Raw genomic sequence first — 11,120 nt, forward strand, 5'->3', positions numbered from 1 at the left:
TGGTTTCAGTGTTAAGCAAATATAAAAAAGGAAATATATGTTTAATTTTTTAAATTATGTAAATTCACTATTGTTTAATTATTATTCGATTAATTTAATTATTAATTCAAAAGAGGACACCACAAATCTCTGACGTCACATTTTCTTCCTGTTCAATCATGCAAGTAACGTCTTCAGTTCATGTTACACTCCTGGATGTTCTGCATCAAGCAATATCGTTTACTCTAGAGCACTTTGGACTAATGTCACTTGTTGTTATATGGCGTGTAATTATGTGGTGATTATGTTTACACTTACGAATCGTTGTTAACTATATCATATTTATGCCTAATTCCCCTTTTTTGTAATTTTAGCAGTGATTATTACTATGTAATAGCTTAAATCTAGATATGCTGTAGTAAAGAGACGGATTTCGCAATAGGTTTATTTTCTTTTCTCCATTGTCTACATTTAACGGTCGCTGCGTACAACGGGATCGCACGGATTCCAATCTAATTTAGAAAATTTTATTTTGCTATTGCTAATCTGTGTTCTATGTCCTCTTTATTTCTGCTATGACATGTTGTTTTTTTACTTGAGTAATTAACCTCGTCTACTACTTTTAGCTTCAGATTCCAAATCTAATTCCCCCGATATCTAATATTAAACTTTTTACTTCTTCTCTTTGAGCCGGCCGCTGTGGCCGAGCGGTTCTAGGCGCTACAGTCTGGAACCGCGCGACCGCTACGGTCGCAGGTTCGAATCCTGCCTCGGGCATGGATGCGTGTGATGTGCTTAGGTTAGTTAGGTTTCCGTAGTTCTAAGTTCTAGGGGACTGATGACCTCTGATGTTAAGTCCTATAGTGCTCAGAGCCATTTTCTTCTCTTTGAACTTTATTTCCCTTTCCAAATTTCTCTATAGTTCCCTGAATTTCTTGCTCAATCTACAGCGGACGTGGAGGATAAGCTATAACCCTGTCTCACTCTCTTCTCAGTTGCTTCCCTCTTTCCATCTCCTTCCACTCTTAGACATGCAGTATGGTTTCTGTATAAGTTGCAGATAAAATTTCTCTTCCTGCATTTCATCCCTGATAACTCTAGAACTCCAAGGAATGTTTGGGTATACGATAAATCGCACAAATCTAAGATCTGTCAATTCGACTAAATACCTAGCAATTACAATTACGAGCAACTTAAATCGGAAAGACCACATAGATAATATTGTGAGGAAGGCGAAACAAAGACTGCGCTTTGTTGGCAGAACACTTAGAAGATGCGACAAACCCATTAAAGAGACAACCTACATTACACTTGTCCGTCCTCTGCTGGAACATTGCTGCGCGCTGTGGGATCTTTACCAGGTAGGATTGACGGAGGACATATAAAAAGTGCAAAGAAGGGAAGCTCGTTTCGTGTTATCTCACAATAGTTGTGAGTGTGTCACTGATATGATATGCAAGTGGAGTGGCAGTCACTGAAACAAAGGCGGTTTTCTTTGCGGCGAGATCTATTTACGAAATTTCAATCACCAACTTTCTCTTCCGAATGCGAAAATATTTTGTTGACACCCACCTACGTAGGGAGAAATGATCATCATAACAAAATAAGAGAAATCAGAGCTCGACCGGAAAGATTTTGGTGTTCCTTTTTCCCACGCGCCATTCGAGAGTGGATTGGTACAGAAGTAGTATGAAAATGGTCCGATGAACCCTCTGCCAGGCACTTAAGTGTGAATTGCAGAGTAACCATGTAGATGTAGACTCCAGGAAACCATCTCAAAAGCTTTTTCTAAATCTACGAACTCCATAAATATCAATTTGCCTTTCTTCATTCTGTCTTTCAAGGTAACTCGAAGGATCAATACTGCTTCTCGCATTCCTACATTTCATCGGGACCAAAACTGATTTTTGCCTGGATCGTGTATATGCACTATGAGATCAAAAGTACCCGGATACCTCCATGTACCGAGCGAGGTGGCGCAGTGCTTAGCACACTGGATTCGGGAGGACGACGGTTCAATCTCGCGTCCGGCCATCCTGATTTAGGTTTTTCGTGAGTTTCCTAAATCGCTCCAGGCAAATGCCGGGGTGGTTACTCTGAAAGGGCACGGCCGACTTCCTTCGCCGTCCTTCCCTAATCCGATGAGACTGATGACCTCGCTGTTTGGTCGCTCCCCCCCCCCCCCCCCCCCCCCCAACCAAGCAACCAAGCAACCTCCGTGTAACGCGGAACTGCCCACTAAATGTCTCGAGAGGCGGACTCGCCGGTGTACAAGGAGGTGCAGAGTATTGTGTTGTCAGTAAGGAGCAGTCTGAGCAGAATGGATCGGTCAAGAGAGCTCAGTGACTGCAAATGTCGGCCTCGTATTCGATGTCACCTAAGTAACAAATTCAGCAGGGACATTTAGACCATTCTAAACCCACTCAACTCTACTGTTCATGATGTAATTTCGAACTGGAAACGCGAAGAAACAACCACGTATGAAACAAGCCCAGGCAAACCTAATGCACTGACGGAAAGGGACTGTCAAGCATTGCGGAGGATGATTGTCAGAATTCGCTTTAATTCAGCGGAAGGAATCACTCGTGAGCTCTAAAATGCTACCATCAGACCAGGTAGCCCAATGACTTCCCTAGGGAGTTAAAAAGAGTGTGGTACCACAGTTGACCAGCTCCTCGTAAGCCACACATCTCTGTAGTCAATGATAGTGACGCTTCAGGCAGTGCAAAGAGTGGGGCCGGTGGACAGTGGATGACTGGAAACGAATGATCCGGAGTGATGAACCACGATATATCCTGTGGCAATCCTGTGGGAGTATCTGGGTGGGAAGATCTGGGTGGGAGGATCTGGGTGGGAGGATCTGTGTTTGACGAATCCCTGGAGAACATTACGCGCCATCATGTGTAGCGCAGAGAGTGATGTACAGAGGAGGTGTTGTTACCTTACGGAGGTGTTTTTCATGGTTAATGTTTGGTCCGCTTATTGCTCCTAAGGAAACGCTAAATACGGAAGGATGTGAACAAATTTTACAGCACTGTGTATATACAGTTCAGGAACAGTTCTGAGACCATTATTGTTTGGTTCAGCATGACAATGCACCCGTTCATAAAGCAGCATCTGTGAGGCAATTGTTTGTGGACAATGACATTCCTGAATTGGACTGGACTGCCCGGAGTCCCGAGCTGAACCCACTGTAACATCTTTGAGACGAGTTGGAACGTCGACTTTGCTCCAGACCCTAGCGTCCAGCCGGCCGTTGTGACCGAGCGGTTCTAAATGCTTCAGTCTGGAACCGCGCTGCTGCTAAGGTCACAGGTTCGAATCCTGCCTCGGGCATGGATGTGTGTGACGTCCTTAGGTTAGTTACGTTTAAGTAGTTCTAAATCTAGGGGACTGATGACCTCAGATGTTAAGTCCCATAGTGCTCAGAGCCATTTGAACCATTTGAACCCTAGCGTCCTGCGTCATTGCTTTCTCTGGTTTCAGTTCTTGAGGAAGGGTGGGCTGTCATTCACCCCCACAGACAATCGGGCCCTTTATCGAAAGTGTCCCCAAACGGTCATAAAGGCGAAGGGTGGAAACACGTCATATTGACAGCAGCTGATTGGGGTCCGTATAGATGCCGGCCGCGGTGGTCTCGCGGTTCTAGGCGCGCAGTCCGGAACCGTGCGACTGCTACGGTCGCAGGTTCGAATCCTGCCTTGGGCATGGATGTGTGTGGTTACTCTGAAAGGGCACGGCCGACTTCCTTCGCCTTAGGTTTAAGTAGTTCTAAGTTCTAGGGGACTGATGACCACAGCAGTTGAGTCCCATAGTGCTCAGAGCCATTTGAACATTTTTTTTTTTTTTTTTGGTCCGTATACTTTTGAGCAGATGGTGTATAAGGCAGCACATCTTGAGTTACCTTTCCGTCGAGTCGCGCCTTTAAGAAGGTACCTTGATTCAGACTTGAATACTACATTACTGTGTTGTTGATGTTGTAGTCTTCAATCGGAAGACTGATTTGATGCAGCTCACTGTGCCATTGCATCCTGTGCAACCCTCTTCACCTCTGACTAACTTTTGCAACATGCATCCATTTGAACCTGCTTGCCGTATTCGCCTGTATTGGTATACCTCTCCATCCCCACCTCTCTCCCCCCCCCCCCACCCCCCGTCCTCACCCGACTTCCCTCCAATACTAAACTAAATTCTACCTTGACTTCTCAGAAAGTGTCCTATCAACTTAACTCTTCTTTTAGTCAAGTTATGCCGCAAACTGCTTTTCTCCCCAATTCTACTCAATACTTCCTTATCAGTTACACGATCCACCCATCTATCTTTAGTATTCTTCTGTAGCATCATATTTCAAACTCTTGAATTCTCTTCATGTCCGAACTCCTTGTCGTCCACGTTTCACTCACGTGCAAGGCTATACTCCAGACAAATACCATCAGAAAAAAGTTCCTAACAATTGAATTTATGTTCGATATTAAAATATTTCTCTTCTTCAGAAATTCTTTCCTTGCCATTTCCAGTCTACATTTTATGTCCTTTCTACTTTGTCCATCATCAGTTATTTTACTGCCCAAATAGAAAAAAAGACTCATCTACTACTTTTAGTGTCTCATTTCCTAATCTAATTTTTCAGACTCCTCTGATTTAATTCAATTATATTCCATTACCGTTATTTTACTTTTGCTGATGTCAAACTTATGTCCTTCTATCAAGACACTGTCCATTCCGTTCAAATACTCTCTAAGTCGTTTGCTGGTTATAACAGAATTAAATCATCGTCAGACCTCAAAGTTTTTATTTCTTCTGCCTGAACGTTAATTTCTTCTTCAGATTTTTCTTTGATTTCCTTTATTGCTTGCTCGATGTACACATTGAATAACATCGGATTGGGCTACAGTTCTGTCTCACTCCCTGCTCAACCACGGCTACCCTTTCATGTCCTTCGACTTTTATAACGTCCGTCTGGTTTCTATACAAGTTGTAAATAGCTTTTCGTTTCCTGTGTTTCACCTCTGCTTCCGACAGAATGTCTACGAGCGTATTCCAATCAACATTGTCAAAATATTTCTCTAAGTCTACAAATTCTAGAACGTAGGTTTGCCTTTCGTTAACCTGTCTTATAAAATAGACTCAGTATTGCCTCTCGTGTTCCTACATTTCTCCGCAACACAGTCTGATTTTCTACCTGTTTTTCCATTTTACTCTAATTATTCGTGTCAGCATTTTGCAGCCATTACTTATTAAACTGATAGTTCGGTAATATTCACACCTGTCGACATACGCTCTCTTTAGAACTGTAATTATTGCATTAAATTTGAAGTAATAAATTATTTCCCCGGTCTCATACATCTTGTACACCAGCTGGAATAGTTCTGTCATAGTTGGCTCTCCCATGATTACAGTACTTCTGGGGAAATATCGTCTCCGCCAGGGACTTTGTTTCGACTTAGGTGTTTCAGTGGTCCGTCAAATTAATCTCGCAGTATCATATTTCCCAGCTCATCTTCACCTACATCCTCCTTCCCTTCTAAAATATTGCCTTCGAGATCATTTCCCTTGTATAGCCCCTCTATATATCTCTTCCATCAATCAGCTTTTCCTTCTTCTCTGAGGACTCGTTGCAAATATTAGCTCCTGATATTTACATAGCTGCTTCTCCTTTCTCCAAAGGCCTCTTTGATTTTCGTATAGACGGTATCTATCTTTCTTCTAGTTATACATGTGTAACCTTCCTCACACTTATCGACCTTAATGAAAGTGAAAATTAAACCGCTTGCACCTAATGGAAATTTGGGGAAAGCAATCGTCACCGAAGTTAATTTGTTGGTAAAGAGGGAGGAAAGGGTTACATCTAAATGAAAGGAAAAATGCAAATGAAATTGGTGGAAATTAATTTTGAGAAAAGAGTAAAATTAATAAAGAAAGTAAATGTGAGGTCTTTACGTTAACAATTAATTGACGTTAATTAGATATTTGAGATTTGCGGAAAATTACGGTCGCCAGTCCTATGGACAACTACTATAATAACTGAAAATGAAAGATTAATGCACATATAATTAGCACTAAAAGTGAAAACTGAATGTTCGTCAGAAGTAATAAATTTCGCTACAATCTGACTTAATTTAGCAAAAGAATTAATAAAACCAGAAAATTGAAAGTTAATTTAGTGACTGGAATTAATAGCTAACTTTGTTTCTGAAACACTACAATAAGGTTAGTCTTGGGCTACCTCAACAATCATTTCAAAAGCTATTTGACTCTACGCAATTTAGAAATAAGAGATTTAACTGTGAACTTGAATTAAATGATTCTGAACAATTAACAATAGTAAAATTTAGTACGTACCAAACTGAATTGCAGTCACAGGTAAGCAAAAATATCGTAACAAAACTCGCACTCTTAATTTTTGCTTGTGTAATCTAAATATTGTAGCCACCTATGAACACTTTAACTGAACCTTGGAATTAAAGCAGTGAAATGGAATGATATTACTTTATTTCTGGCGTATGAAATTTCAACGACAATCGGGTTCATTCCAGAAAAGGAAGGGACCCTGCTTGGTAATGCAATTGGGACAATGAGCAACAAAGGTTCATGCTAAGTTGCTGTATTTTTGTGACACAACAGTTTAAAAAGCTGAGGTCTGCTATATAGTTCTAAAACTTTACGTGCTTTTAGTCTTCCTTGTTGGTTGATGGAAGGTTTGCAGTCGCCGATCGGGGAGGTGGCAACAGTCACTCACTGTCGGCCGTCGCTGTTGCAGAAGCTGGATGTTGGCGCGCCTTCTTCTCGACACGGTCACCAGGCGAAACGGGCTCTTGATGTGCACCAGCTAATGCTTCCCGTCCGCGAGACCGTGTCAGAAACTATCATAGCAAGTCGAGCGCAATTACATGCTGCCAAACCCCGAAAGCACGGCAACTCGCGGGAGCGTCACACAACACCTGCTCCACCGCCCTACTCCAGCCAGATTCCCTCTGCCCGCGTTCCATGCGGCAAAGTTAACACTACCAAGGATCCTAAACACTTTGGTTCTCCACACGACCTATCGATGTAATCGTTCGATAGCATAGTTTTCCCTAGGCCAAACTCAACGTAAAAATACAAATAATGTTTAAAAAACAAACGAATTATACATCGACATAAATGCTCACACACACACACACACATATATATATATATATATATATATATATATATATATATATATATATATATATATATATAGTAAAACAATTACAATATATAAAGACACAGAAATGTCATATCTTCAGGTAACAAAATAAGGAAGAAAAATTATAGTACAATAGATGGAAATAGCAGGATATGCATTTCCGGCGTTACACATGCTTCTGATGACTTGTATTTGTTCTGTAGCCAATGATGCTTAGCCAGTTTGCATTTTATGTCAATTGTCTGTCTTTCCTTTCACCTGCTTCACTTCGTCATATTTCTCTTCTCATCAATTAATTTCAACATCTCCTGTGATATCCCAGGATTTTTTCTAGCATTGTCTTTTCATCTAGTTGATCCTGTCCTGCCTTCTCTATTTCATCTCTCAAAGCTACTCATTTATATTCCACTGTTTTCATTCTCCTGTTTTGGTCATTCGTTGCCTAATGCCCCTTCTGAAACTCTGAAGAACTTCTGATTCTTTCAAAGTTTCCAAGTTCTATCTCCATAATTTCCAAACTTATTGAAGTTTCTTGTGTTTTAATCTGCAGTTCATAACAAATAAATTCCTGGTGAGAGTCCACATCTGCCCCTGAAGATGTCTTACAGTTTAAAATTTGGTCCCTAAATCTGTGACTTATCATCGCACAATCAATTTTAAATCTTCCAGTGATCTCACGTCTCTTCCACATATACAATCTTCTTTCATGTCTCTTGAACCAAGTGTTAGGGATAGTTAAATGTGCACACTCTGTGCAAAATTCTAATAGCAGCTTCCTCTTTCATCCCTTTCTCCCGGTCCATATCCCCCTACTATTTTTCCTTCTCTTCCTTTTCCAACCATCAAATTCCAGCCACTCATGAATTTTAAGCTTTCCACTCCCTTGTCATTATACTTTGATGCATAGCGTCTTTAGCCCCAGATGGGGAGTGGACAATTACAAGCCAACGTATCTTCCAAAATGTAGGCAAATATTCCACAAGTACCATGTAGGATCCTGTAGAATAGTAAGATCAATGTCACAAATGTACCGCATTTAATTCAATGACCAGAAACGAGAAGTTTTCAAAGCAGGAACATGGGAAACGTTCACAAAGAGATGATCTGACTCGAAAAGAATTTAATGAAGATAAAATGCTTGCACAAAGCGATCAAAGAGCCAGAACTGTATATTTTGAACTATAAGTCATGTTGGATACTTCAGAGTGGTTTTATGGCAAAGTATTCTACCTGGGAAAGCTAGCACTATATACAAAGATTTTCACTCTGCAGCGGAGTGTGCGCTTATTTGAAACTTCCTGGCAGATTAAGACTGTGTGCCGGACCACGACTCGAACTCGGGACCTTTTCGTTTCGCGGGCAAGTGCTCTACCAACTGAGCAACCCAAGGACGACTCACCCCCTCCCCCCTCCTCACAGCTTTACTTCCGCCACTACCTCGTCTCCTACTCTCCAAACTTAACAGAAGATCTCCTGCGAACCTTGCAGAACTAGCACTCCTGGAAGAAAGGCAGGGGTCCCGAGTTCGAGTCTCAGTCCCGCACACAGTTTTAATCTGCCAGGAAGTTTCAAACAACGTATAATTTGAACAAATACAATCTGAGGAATCAAGATAGCACATGATACTAGCGGGATAAGACAGACAGTAAAAGAGGATCCACTGAAGTTGCCACATTTGTCTATACAAGTAATGATACAAATAAGGACGATGTGAGATGGATGTGATGGCCAGCAAAAGAACTCGGCATTTATGTCTATGTGGGTCGCTCTGAATAAAAGCCATACAAACTTAGTCACACTTTTTTCGAAACAGGTCGCACAGAAATTGAGTCTAACTCTGTTCATTTCAAGATAGGAAAGGAAAGGAACTACACTCCTGGAAATTGAAATAAGAACACCGTGAATTCATTGTCCCAGGAAGGGGAAACTTTATTGACACATTTCTGGGGTCAGATACATCACATGATCACAATGACAGAACCACAGGCACATAGACACAGGCAACAGACCATGCACAATGTCGGCACTAGTACAGTGTATATCCACCTTTCGCAGCAATGCAGGATGCTATTCTCCCATGGAGACGATCGTAGAGATGCTGGATGTAGTCCTGTCGAACGGCTTGCCATGTCATTTCCACCTGGCGCCTCAGTTGGACCAGCGTTCTTGCTGGACGTGCAGACCGCATGAGACGACGCTTCATCCAGTCCCAAACATGCTCAATGGGGGACAGATCCGGAGATCTTGCTGACCAGGGTAGTTGACTTACACCTTCTAGAGCACGTTGGGTGGCACGGGATACATGCGGACGTGCATTGTCCTGTTGGAACAGCAAGTTCAATTGCCGGTCTAGGAATGGTAGAACGATGGGTTCGATGACGGTTTGGATGTACCGTGCACTATTCAGTGTCCCCTCGACGATCACCAGAGGTGTACGGCCAGTGTAGGAGATCGCTCCCCACACCATGATGCCGGGTGTTGGCCCTGTGTGCCTCGTTCGTATGCAGTCCTGATTGTGGCGCTCACCTGCACGGCGCCAAACACGCATACGACCATCATTGGCGCCAAGGCAGAAGCGACTCTCATCGCTGAAGACGACACGTCTCCATTCGTCCCTCCATTCACGCCTGTCGCGACACCACTGGAGGCGGGCTGCACGATGTTGGGGCGTGAGCGGAAGACGGCCTAACGGTGTGCGGGACCGTAGCCCAGCTTCATGGAGACGGTTGCGAATGGTCCTCGCCGATACCCCAGGAGCAACAGTGTCTCTAATTTGCTGGGAAGTGGCGGTGCGGTCCCCTACGGCACTGCGTAGGATCCTACGGTCTTGGCGTGCATCCGTGCGTCGCTGCAGTCCGGTCCCAGGTAGACGGGCACGTGCACCTTCCGCCGACCACTGGCGACAATATCGATGTACTGTGGAGACCTCACGCCCCACCCGGCCTCCCGCATGCCCACTATACGCCCTCGCTCAAAATCCGTCAACTGCACATACGGTTCACGTCCACGCTGTCGCGGCATGCTACCAGTGTTAAAGACTGTGATGGAGCTCCGTATCCCACGGCAAACTGGCTGACACTGACGGCGGCGGTGCACAAATGCTGCGCAGCTAGCGCCATTCGACGGCCAACACCGCGGTTCCTGGTGTGTCCGCTGTGCCGTGCGTGTGATCATTGCTTGTACAGCCCTCTCGCAGTGTCCGGAGCAAGTATGGTGGGTCTGACACACCGGTGCCAATGTGTTCTTTTTCTATTTCCAGGAGTGTATGTATCAGTGCAGTACCCTGAGAGATCGGCACAAATCATTTAAAGTTGCAGGGGGAATACTTGTACTTTTGTCATCCGTACTATGCTTCACGGTGATTTTATAAACTATGTAAATGATCGGAAAGACGTCCTCTACATTCGAGTGTAGAATGTTTGCCTACTCCACTATCAAAGAAGCAATTCTCTTTCATTTTTTTTAGAAAACTATATCTGAAGAGCCCTTTAGTGAAGCAACCTTCTAAAGAAAGGAACGACCTTCAACAAATATGTCTGTTCCCAAGATACAAACAAAAACTTCCAATAGTAGCAACAAAACTTAAGGATCTACTCATAATTTGTGTGGAACAGATGCTTATGCGGGAATATCACGAATATTAGTGAAGTTTCTTAAGCGATGACACTGTGCATGACGCACGTTCTGAACCTTACGTGAAGAAAACTCTGATGCAGATTGAAGGTTTCTATTGATTAGATCGTTTGTTTAGAGTTTTGTTGGTGATTCAACCTTTGGTTCTTACTTTCTCTTGTTGATTTTGCAGCAATAAAAATGGAACTGGTACCCGATATATCTGATTTATTTGTATAACATATACGAAAATTCAGCAGTCTAGGTAACTCCAGAGCAACGAATGTATAATACCGCCCCCGAACCCCAACAGGATGGAGGTATAGTTACGAATCTCGTATCCTAACATTTGTAAATG

The sequence above is a fragment of the Schistocerca gregaria genome, chromosome X (genome assembly GCF_023897955.1).
Source record: "Schistocerca gregaria isolate iqSchGreg1 chromosome X, iqSchGreg1.2, whole genome shotgun sequence".
NCBI lineage: Eukaryota > Metazoa > Arthropoda > Insecta > Orthoptera > Acrididae > Schistocerca > Schistocerca gregaria.